The sequence below is a fragment of the Schistocerca cancellata genome, chromosome 4 (assembly GCF_023864275.1).
Source record: "Schistocerca cancellata isolate TAMUIC-IGC-003103 chromosome 4, iqSchCanc2.1, whole genome shotgun sequence".
NCBI classification, from domain to species: domain Eukaryota; kingdom Metazoa; phylum Arthropoda; class Insecta; order Orthoptera; family Acrididae; genus Schistocerca; species Schistocerca cancellata.
In genome coordinates, this window is record NC_064629.1 from 789,315,557 (window position 1) to 789,326,670 (window position 11,114).

Below are 11,114 nucleotides of genomic sequence, written 5' to 3' on the forward strand. Positions count from 1 at the left end.
ACTTAACATCTGAGGTCATCAGTCCCCTAGAGCTTAGAACTACTTAAACCTAACTAACCTAAGGACATCACACACATCCATGCCCGAGGCAGGATTCGAACCTGCGACTGTAGCGGTCGCGCGGTTCCAGACTGAAGCGCCTAGAACAGCTCGGCCACTCCGGCCAGCTCATGAGTACCGTAGAAGGACTTGGAAAACAATAAATACCTCAAACGTATTTTACTCTGTACTTTATTGGTAGTTCAACTCTTTCAGTCTGTTCGAAAGCTACCGAAAATGAGTTTTTCTGAGAACACTTTTCTGGATGAGAATGAGTTGAAATTTTTTCAGTCTCCCAATAATGATTCCGTGAAAGAGCTCTGTATTCGGAAGAGGATTAAGGATTAAATGTACTGAAAAGCAGTAGCCATCGCACCCCGTTTTCTGAACTGGCTTCCGCATGAAGTCTTAAATTTACACGACGTATAATGAGACGCTTCTGTACCTGGAAAAAAATCGACCTGGCTTGATGAGCCTCGTCATTAGTCATTAGTGACGGAGGAATTGTAAGCGAGAATGTCGTTGTAGGTGCCAACCACAAACAAGTGCTGTACGTTAGTAGAGCAAAGCCACGACCAGAGAAACCGCTCGGTGCGTGGCGGCGCTGCCATCGCATCGGCCGCGTGCGAGAACATGCAGCTGCAGAAAGCGGCGCGGCTGAAAGCCGGGTTTTGTTGCGGTATTCTCCATGGACCATTACCTTCTTTTGTCCGTGGCAACTGGCGGCGGTGGCGGTGGCGGTGGCGGGGTCGCCGCCTTGAACCTGCCAGCCTGCCTCTGGCCCGCCGCTTCGCCCCGCCCCGCCACCGCCCCCACCCTATCACCTGCCAACCATCTACACACTTCTGCAAAAATCTGTCGGACCAATTATTTTCCCACCCGGCCTGCCGAGAGGAATTATTAAATTTACCATGGTATGCTTAAAACTGTTAAAAGTACACTTTACCGACGCACTCCGCGTGTATCTTATTAAGTGTGACGTGAAAGCCACTATCTTAACATGTATCACAGTAATTAACGAAGTACTTAAAAAAATAGTACCGGTACTCCCTTAGAAATGTGCTTCGGAAATATGCGCACAAGATTACGACGTTCGAAACTGCAAAGAATATAAGATGTGCAGAGTTGTTGTGAGTGTGTGATAAATCAGAAGTTAAGTGTCGGAGAGGTACCACTCAGCCCCCTACCCAGTAAGCATTAAACAGTAGTTTTTCTCACATGTAACTGGGTATTACATAATAAAAAATTTCAGCTAACGTAGAGGTAACTGGTAAACGGAAACTTCAGCAGATACGAGTACTTGTGCTATAATACCAATGTAACCAAATATTCCAGTTTTCGACAAAAGAATCTTTTTAAAGGCGCTTCAGAGGTGTACCTCACGGCTGGAAACACTGCTAAATGTAATGTACTGGGAAAAAATGTCGGCAGAATATGGATCTGAAAGAAACACCAAATTCGGAAGTTACACTTTTTTTTTAATTACGTATTAGTTTCAGGTCACTTGAAAGAAATATACACTACATGATGAAAACTATACATAAGTTTTCAATATTAGGTGCGTTGTGCTGCCACCTACTGCCAGATACCACATATCAGCGACCTCAGTAGTCATTAGACATCGTGAGAGAGCAGAATGGGGAGCTCCGCGGAACTCATGGACTTCGAATATGGTCATCTGATTGATTGTCACTTGCCTCATACATCTGTACGTGATATTTCTACACTCCTAACATCTCTAGGTCCACTGTTTCCGATGTGATAGTGAAGTGGAAACATGAAGGGTCACGTACAGCACAAAAGCGTACAGACTGACCTCGTTGTTGTCTGACAGAGAGTGCCGACAGCTGACGAGGGTCGTAATGTGTAATAGGCAGACGCCTATCCAGACCATCACACAGGAATTCCAAGCTGCATCAGGATCCACTGCAAGCACTATGACAGTTAGGCGGGAGGTGAGAAAACTAGGATTTCATGGTCGAGCAACTGCTCATAAGCCACACATCACGCCAGTAAATGCCGAACGACACCTCGCTTGGTGTAAGGACCGTCAACATTGGACTACTGAACTGTGTAAAAACGATGTGTGCAGAGGCGAATCACTGTACACAATATGGCGATCCGATGGCAGAGTGTGGGTATGGCGAATGCCCTGTGAACGTCATCTGCCAGCGTGTGTAGTGCCAACAGTAAAATTCGGAGGCGGTTGTGTTATGGTGCGGCAGTGTTTATTGATGGAGGGGGCGTGGCACTATCACAGCACAGGCCTACATTGATGTTTTAAGCACCTTGTTGCTTCACACTGTTGAAGAGCAATAGGGGGATGGCGATTGCATCCTTCAACACGATCGAGCGCCTGTTCATAATGCACGACCTTCGGCGGAGTGGTTACACGACAATAGCATCCCTGTAATGGAGTGGACTGCACAGAGTCCTGACCTGAATCCTACAGAACACCTTTGGGATGTTTTTCAACTCCGACCTCGTGCCAGGCCTCACCGACCGACATCGATACCTCTCCTGAGTGCAGCACTCCGTGAAGAATGGGATGCCATTCCCCAACAAAGCTTCCAGCACCGGATTGAACCAATGACTGCGAGAGTGGAAGGTAGGGCCAACACCATACTGAATTCCAGCATTACAGTTAGAGGCCACCACGAACTTGTAAGTTGGTTGTTTGGTTGGTTGGTTTGGGGAAGGAGACCAGACAGCGTGGTCATCGGTCTCATCGGATTAGAGAAGGATTGGGAAGGAAGTCGGCCGTGCCCTTTCAGAGGAACCATCCCGGAATTTGCCTGGAGTGATTTAGGGAAATCACGGAAAACCTAAATCAGGATGGCCGGACGCGGGATTGAACCGTCGTCCTCCCGAATGCGAGTCCAGTGTCTAACCACTGCGCCACCCCGCTCGGTAACTTGTAAGTCATTTTCAGCGAGGTGTCCGGATACTTTTGATCGCGTAGTGTTTTAGTAACAAAATAAGACGCAATTTCTGTATTTCCATAAGTAATTATGCCAAGTCTGTGCAACTTATGCATTGTAGTTGTTGACACACTAGATATCTCGTTACCGAGAGAGCCCCGCGCCCAACATTTTCGTTCAAAAATGGTTCAAATGGTTCTGAGCACTATGGGACTTAGCATCTGTGGTCATCAGTCCCCTAGAACTTAGAATTACTTAAACCTAACTAACCTAATGACATCACACACATCCATGCCCAAGGCAGGATTCGAACCTGCGACCGTAGCGGTCGCGCGGTTCCAGACTGAAGCGCCTAGAACCACTCGGCACCCCGGCCGGCAACATTTTCGTACTGCCTTGGTAATAAACGAAAAATTTTTTGTACGAACCTTCAGTGGAAAGCAGCTATTGTGGACAAGTCTCTTGCCGATTTAGCATGTACCATAACCACGAATGTGTGTGCAAGAAGAACCACTTTAGCGGTCGCATCATCTCCTGCTACTTCCACTGAGCTCACAATCGTTACCATCTTCGCACCCTAAATTCCAGTGCCCCATATGGGTGCCATATCGATGTTCCAGTTTCCAAAGCAACAGTCACACTCCCAGGACACATCGTCAAGCTGGGCCAGTCGTGAACAAGATGCTAGTAAGGACAACACGCTGAAGCAGAGTTTATTCCGCCATACAGTGCCATCCAAACACTCTGGCTGATCCAGTAGTTCTTACGTATCGATCAATCCCTCCCTCCTCCCCCTCCACCCACCTCCTCCCCAAGAAAATCAGGTACACTCAAGATCTCACACGTAAATTGCAGAAAGAAACTGAACTGCATCTCTGGAAGTCGATGAAAAGATGCCAGTGAAAACTCCTCAGCCAAGAGAACGCTGTTACACCGTTCATGTTATCATGTATAACATCAACTGTGCAGACCCCTATTGGTCATATCCCATGGGACATACTGCGATTAAAATATCATTTTAAAAATAGCCACTTTATTTCATCGTGTGCTGTGCGGACTACTTAACACGATGGATTATCCTACGCTAGAATACATGGTACTTGAACTACTCATGTGAACTCTCTATGGAACATTAATGGTTATGCTGTTAACATTTATCAACGATTCCAGCAAAGAGTATCTCAACCGATTCATATTTTTATACAAATCTGCACTTCGGAACCAAGGCTCTGGATAAGCCTCCCTGTGACTCTGATAGTCCCGTTACGTTGATATTTTGAAACGTATATTGGAAGAATTAGAATAATGCTTGATACTTCTTGGAATGAACACTTCCCAAATTTCAACAAGATACCCACCTCGTATGTACTACGTCTCTTTTGAGGTCTACAACAGAGCTTCGCTATAGCACCCTCCCACCTCCTAAAATAACCCGTGACGAAATCTGCCGCTAGTCATTCGTTATTCTCTGTCACTTCTATCAATTCAACCTGAGATCGATCCGATATTGATGATCAGTAATCAAGAATGAATGTTCCCTGGATATCATGTTCTAAATCCACTTTAGGTCGCTAAAAGCGGCTACTCTTAGATGTTTTATAGTTGTTTCCTTGCTACTATTTATGGTCACTAGTGTAATCGAACGGTAATGGATATTTCCATCTGCCTATGTCAACATCTGTGTCCTATTTATGTCGAGGGTCAGCTAGAAATCTCCGCACCAAATGACGATCCCATGGACACCTTCACGCATTTAGATATAGTTTTTCAATTCTCCTGTGTATGACAGCACTGCCAGTCAAAATTCCACACACGCGCGTTGAAATAAACCTTACGACTCGCTTGGGCTCTTCGCATTGGAAAAATAACTTAGTGGATTAACAAGGATACTAACTACCTATGACGGTGGTATCTGTTCCCGGAAGAACAGTTACCGTGGATGACCTTGCAGCTTTGCTAGAAATGAAATGATAATTAAATGGACACCCTAGCTGCAAACAGGCGTTGATGTACTTCATTGGGGACATGTTGAAAATGTGTGCCCCGACCGGGACTCGAACCCGAGATCTCCTGCTTGCATGGCAGACGCTCTATCCATCTGAGCCACCGCGGGCACGATAGATACAGCGTCTGCCATGCAAGCAGGAGATCTCGGGTTCGAGTCCGGGTCGGGGCACACATTTTCAACATATCCCCAATGAAGTACATCAACGCCTGTTTGCAGCTAGAGTGTCCATTTACTTATCATTTCTTACTAACTACCGCCTTAGGAAATGTTGAACCCTTTCAGAAACCATCACTGCTGCAAGAAGCATACTATTTGCCTCTCATACCCAAGAAGCTTGCACACAGACTTCCCTATTTTGTTCACTACGAGAAGCTCCATGAAATTGCTTTAACGCTCAGAACTTTAGTCAGTCAGTCGCAGGAACTTACGTAGGCATTTCAATTGGCCACCTTCCGCTCCAGCTACTAGCCCTCCTTCCGATAGTGCAGTTTCGTGCCTGGATTTTTATTTTCACCAGTTGCTGGGAAACACTTGCCAGAGTAGTACATTCCAATGGAATTAAAAAAGTTGCTCTAATTAGAACACAACTAGCTGAAATAAATTATTAACTATTTTGACTGACTAATTTATTGAAAATAGGATTCATTTATGTAGATTTTGCCTACAATTAGTATTAATACTTCAAAATTTATTTGTATTCTGTGCTTTTAATCAACTGTAAAAGAAATTAAGAATAATCCCGCCAACTGCGTACATGGTTCCGCGTCAGCTGTAGACTATTTCATTTGCTCTGAAATATACTCTAAGACACAAATAAATAAATAAAGGAACGCCGAACCACGAAGGAATTATCCGAATGGGACGAAAATAGGTAGATTTGATGTACACGTATAAATAAAAACAAATGATTACAGTTTCAGAAAATAATGAATCATATATTCAACAGGAAGTGCTTCGCATACTGAAAAATCAGTAACACTTTGGTGCACCTCTGGCCCTTATGCAAGCAGTTATTCAGCTTGGCTTTAATTGACAGATTGTTGGAGGTCCTTCTGAGGGATACTGTCCCGAATTTTGTCCAACTGGCGTATCTGATAGTCAAAATCCCCTGATGTTTGCAGATCCCTGCCCCCAATGCTCCAAACGTTCTCAGTCGGGGAGAGATCTGGCGACCTTGATAGCCATGGTAGGGTTTAGCAAGCACGAAGACAAGCACCACAAACTTTGGCCGTGTGCGGGCGGCATTATCTTGCCGAAATATAAGCCCAGAACGTATTGCAGTGAAGGTAGAAAGAACGGGACGTAGCATATCGTCGTCGTATCACTGCGCTGTGGGGTTGGACAGGATGACTACCAAACGCTTATGCAAGCAGTTATTCAGCTTGGCTTTAATTGACAGATTGTTGGAGGTCCTTCTGAGGGATACTGTCCTGAACTTTGCCCAACTGGCGCATCTGATAGTCAAAATCCCGTGATGTTTGCAGATCCCTGCCCCCAATGCTCCTAACGTTCTTAGTCGGGGAGAGATCTTGCGACCTTGAAAGCCAAGGTAGGGTTTAGCAAGCACGAAGACAAGCAGCACAAACTTTGTCCGTGTGCGGGCGGGCATTATCTTGCCGAAATACACTCCTGGAAGTTAAAATAAGAACACCGTGAATTCATTGTCCCAGGAAGGGGAAATTTTATTGACACATTCCTGGGGTCAGATACATCACATGATCACACTGACAGAACCACAGGCACATAGACACAGGCAACAGAGCATGCACAATGTCGGCACTAGTACAGTGTATATCCACCTTTCGCAGCAATGCAGGCTGCTATTCTCCCATGGAGACGATCGTAGAGATGCTGGATGTAGTCCTGTGGAACGGCTTGCCATGCCATTTCCACCTGGCGCCTCAGTTGGACCAGCGTTCGTGCTGGACGTGCAGACCGCGTGAGACGACGCTTCATCCAGTCCCAAACATGCTCAATGGGGGACAGATCCGGAGATCTTGCTGGCCAGGGTAGTTGACTTACACCTTGTAGAGCACGTTGGGTGGCACGGGATACATGCGGACATGCATTGTCCTGTTGGAACAGCAAGTTCCCTTGCCGGTCTAGGAATGGTAGAACGATGGGTTCGATGACGGTTTGGATGTACCGTGCACTATTCAGTGTCCCCTCGACGATCACCAGTGGTGTACGGCCAGTATAGGAGATCGCTCCCCACACCATGATGCCGGGTGTTGGCCCTGTGTGCCTCGGTCGTATGCAGTCCTGATTGTGGCGCTCACCTGCACGGCGCCAAACACGCATACGACTATCATTGGCACCAAGGCAGAAGCGACTCTCATCGCTGAAGACGACACGTCTCCATTCGTCCCTCCATTCACGCCTGTCGCGACACCACTGGAGGCGGGCTGCACAATGTTGGGGCGTGAGCGGAAGACGGCCTAACGGTGTGCGGGACCGTAGCCCAGCTTCATGGAGACGGTTGCGAATGGTCCTCGCCGATACCCCAGGAGCAACAGTGTCCCTAATTTGCTGGGAAGTGGCGGTGCGGTCCCCTACGGCACTGCGTAGGATCCTACGGTCTTGGCGTGCATCCGTGCGTCGCTGCGGTCCGGTCCCAGGTCGACGGGCACGTGCACCTTCCGCCGACCACTGGCGACAACATCGATGTACTGTGGAGACCTCACGCCCCACGTGTTGAGCAATTCGGCGGTACGTCCACCCGGCCTCCCGCATGCGCACTATACGCCCTCGCTCAAAGTCCGTCAACTGCACATACGGTTCACGTCTACGCTGTCGCGGCATGCTACCAGTGTTAAAGACTGCGATGGAGCTCCGTATGCCACGGCAAACTGGCTGACACTGACGGCGGCGGTGCACAAATGCTGCGCAGCTAGCGCCATTCGACGGCCAACACCGCGGTTGCTGGTGTGTCCGCTGTGCCGTGCGTGTGATCATTGCTTGTACAGCCCTCTCGCAGTGTCCGGAGCAAGTATGGTGGGTCTGACACACCGGTGTCAATGTGTTCTTTTTTCCAATTCCAGGAGTGTATAAGCCCAGAACGGATTGCAGTGAAGGGCAACAGAACGGGACGTAGAATATCGTCGTCGTACCACTGCGCTGTGGGGTTGGCCAGGTTGACTACCAAAGGGTTTTCTATGAAAAGAAATGGCACCGCAAAACATCATTCCTGATCGTCGGGCTGAATGGCAGGCGACAGTCGGGTTGGTATCCCGTCGCTGTCCGGGGCATCGCCAGACACGTCTTTGGCCGGGAATCTCAATGGCTGGAATATAATTGTCTTCAGCCATGAGAGCTGCTTCGAATTCTGCTCCGATGGCCAGCGAAGACGTGCCTGAAGACGCCCTGGACAGAAGTAGGATACCAGCATGATTGTCGCCCACCGTACGACTTGCATGATGGCCAGAATTGTACGAACGCGTTTTTAACTTTCTCAATTTATAAAGCTCTTTCTCTTGAACAGATCATCCCATTTTTTTGATACTGTAATCACTTTTGTCTTAGAGCGTTAGGCTGGTGTTGTGTCAGTGAAATGCTGAAAGAGACCCAAAAAATGTGTGAAATCTTATGGGACTTAACTGTCAAGGTCATCAGTCCCTAAGCTTACACACTACTTAACGTAAATTATTCTAAGGACTAACACACACACCCATGTCCAAGGGAGGACTCGAACCTCAGCCGGGACCAGCTGCACGGTCCTTGACTGCAGCGCCTTAGACCGGAAAGAGACCAAACTCCGGTAGAAGATAGTAACTGCAGTCCAGCCTTTAGTATCTAAAACTAGCCGAAGTGCTTTGCGGGAACATCTCTTCAATATGAATGCACATTCGCCTCTAGCCATCCCTGTGGTCGAATTTTAATATATTTTCTTATTCTACTTTCAGAAAATGGCGTTCAGTTTTCATAGTCTGCAGCCTTTTTCTAAATTTACAAAAATTGCTCCGGAAAATTAAGATTTTTCCCCAAGGTTCAGCATAGTCGGGTACCTAGAAACAAATATTCCTTTGTAATTTAAAAGCATTGCAATCCTAAAAATCATATCAATACTGTATTTAGTCGTCTGCGTGTGACATTTTTACTCTACTTCATACCATTAATGAGAAAGCGAAATCAAATTAAGCAGAAGTATGATCAGAAGCTAGTTACAAAAATAGTTCAAATGGCTTTGAGCACTATGGGACTTAATTTCTGAGGTCATCAGTCCCCTAGAACTTAGAACTACTTAAACCTAACTAACCTAAGGACATCACACACATCCATGCCCGAGGCAGGATTCGAACCTGCGAATGTAGCGGTCACGCGGTTCCAGACTGTAGCGCCTAGAACCGCTCGGCCACCACGGCCGGCAACTAGTTACAAGTTAAATACATTTTTAAGTAGAATCTACCGGAAAGTAATTTTTTTGTTCGTGCAGGTACTGTATCACATGTTCCTTGGTAAAAGTCTTCCGCTGCACAGCACGAGATGGTGCACGATCGACAAACTATGGCCTAGCGTCCACTCTTTATTCACGTCTGTTTCAAAATATACATAGTAGCCATAGATTTCAATAACTGAAGAATTTACCATATATTCCAACTAGCTTTAATGTATTATACAGCTCTTAAATATGTAGAGCTCCAAATATTAGCAAAACACAAACACGTCTAGTAATAACAAAATCAGTACAAAAAGGCGGAAACGGCTTATGCACATTTCTTTACGTGATTCCAAAATCAATCACTAGATTGAAATACAGACCAAAAAACATCATGTGTTCCTATATACACTATCCTCTGGGTACATCACTCTGCATTACGCCAATTGTACTTATTTGACCTTTTAAGTATGGTACTCTAACCTATTTCGATTCAAGATGAATGGGATTCTCAGATTTTTGGTGTTATGGAATACTATATGGCTAATGCGACCACAGTATGATAGTAGCAGAAAATTATTCACATAATACTTTAACGAAATCATTAAAATATCTTGCAGACAGCGAGTGCCTAGCTTGCTGACTGCCACTATGATTGGCCATGTTAGTCCTTACTATACAAATGACTGTAATGAAACGCTGTGCAGTGTATACCTCAACTTACCGACGATAAATATTGTACCAGTCTTCCTACCTTGGTGAAGTCAAGGGACAAATGTCTTCTATTACAGGAATTTTAAATGTGTTAGATGATTATCTTTAGCTATTGTTGTTTGTTGTATCGTGTAAATTCAGTCTCTGCGGATCTGATAGAAAAGCAAAGACAGTTATGTTCCTGTTGGTAATAGTCTCCAGTTTATAATGATCCGCGCTTCTTAGTGCGCTATGTAGAGTATCAGGTGAAGGAATGGCGTGATAAATTTGGACGTGTTTGAGTGTCACGGATGGTCTTGGCTGCAGATGGATACATCCTCTCGAAAATATACTACGTTAACCATTAGACTGCGATTTCAACAGACCTTAAAAATCCTCGTTATACTTGACCAGTAAATGCAAAAACCCTATGGGATTAGTCTACGTGATTGCAAAGAGTGTATGCAGAACAGTAGTTCTTGTTTATGTTGCTGATTATTGTAAAAGAGGGAAGATAGATAATATCCGCTACCGGCGCATAGAGTGCTCACCTAGAATAGCACCAATATTGTCGCCGAGTTTTGTCGACTGATCACCATCGTTGTCAAATGTCCTCACTCCTTGAGACACTGAGGAGAGACTTCGACATCCGTCGAGAATATTCGAAGTAAAACTAGTAATTAGTAGCTTTCTGCACCACCATCTGCCTCTTTGTGGCCAAATACTTGTGACGAAAATTTCTTAAAACCAGTGTCTACTCCTACTTGACTGTTACCACACAACAATGCGCTAGCAGCCTTAGCTAGAAATCATATTACTGCTCCAGTAGCCAAAGTAGTTAAACATTCGACCGTTATGAAAGTTATATGGATTATAATTTCGGTCGAAAAAAATTATGGTGAATTAGATCAGATGTTTCAAGGCATGTTGTATCTAATCTCAGCTCGTAGATAACTCAAAAAATATTTCAGGGAGTTTAATATTTAATTAGTTCCTTATATATTAATTCCGTGTTTTTATCACTTTGGGTCCTATGCAGGGGCATGTTCAAGGAGGGGAAGAGTTTAGAGGTCATTAA

At 45.6% G+C, this 11,114-nt stretch overlaps 1 non-coding gene across 1 annotated transcript; it reads right to left on the bottom strand.

The window, feature by feature from the left end:
* Nucleotides 1-4,999: 4,999 nt before the first annotated feature.
* On the bottom strand, nt 5,000-5,074 carry Trnaa-ugc (transfer RNA alanine (anticodon UGC)). Its single transcript has one exon. It is a non-coding gene; the product is annotated as a tRNA-Ala (tRNA).
* Nucleotides 5,075-11,114: the final 6,040 nt, after the last annotated feature.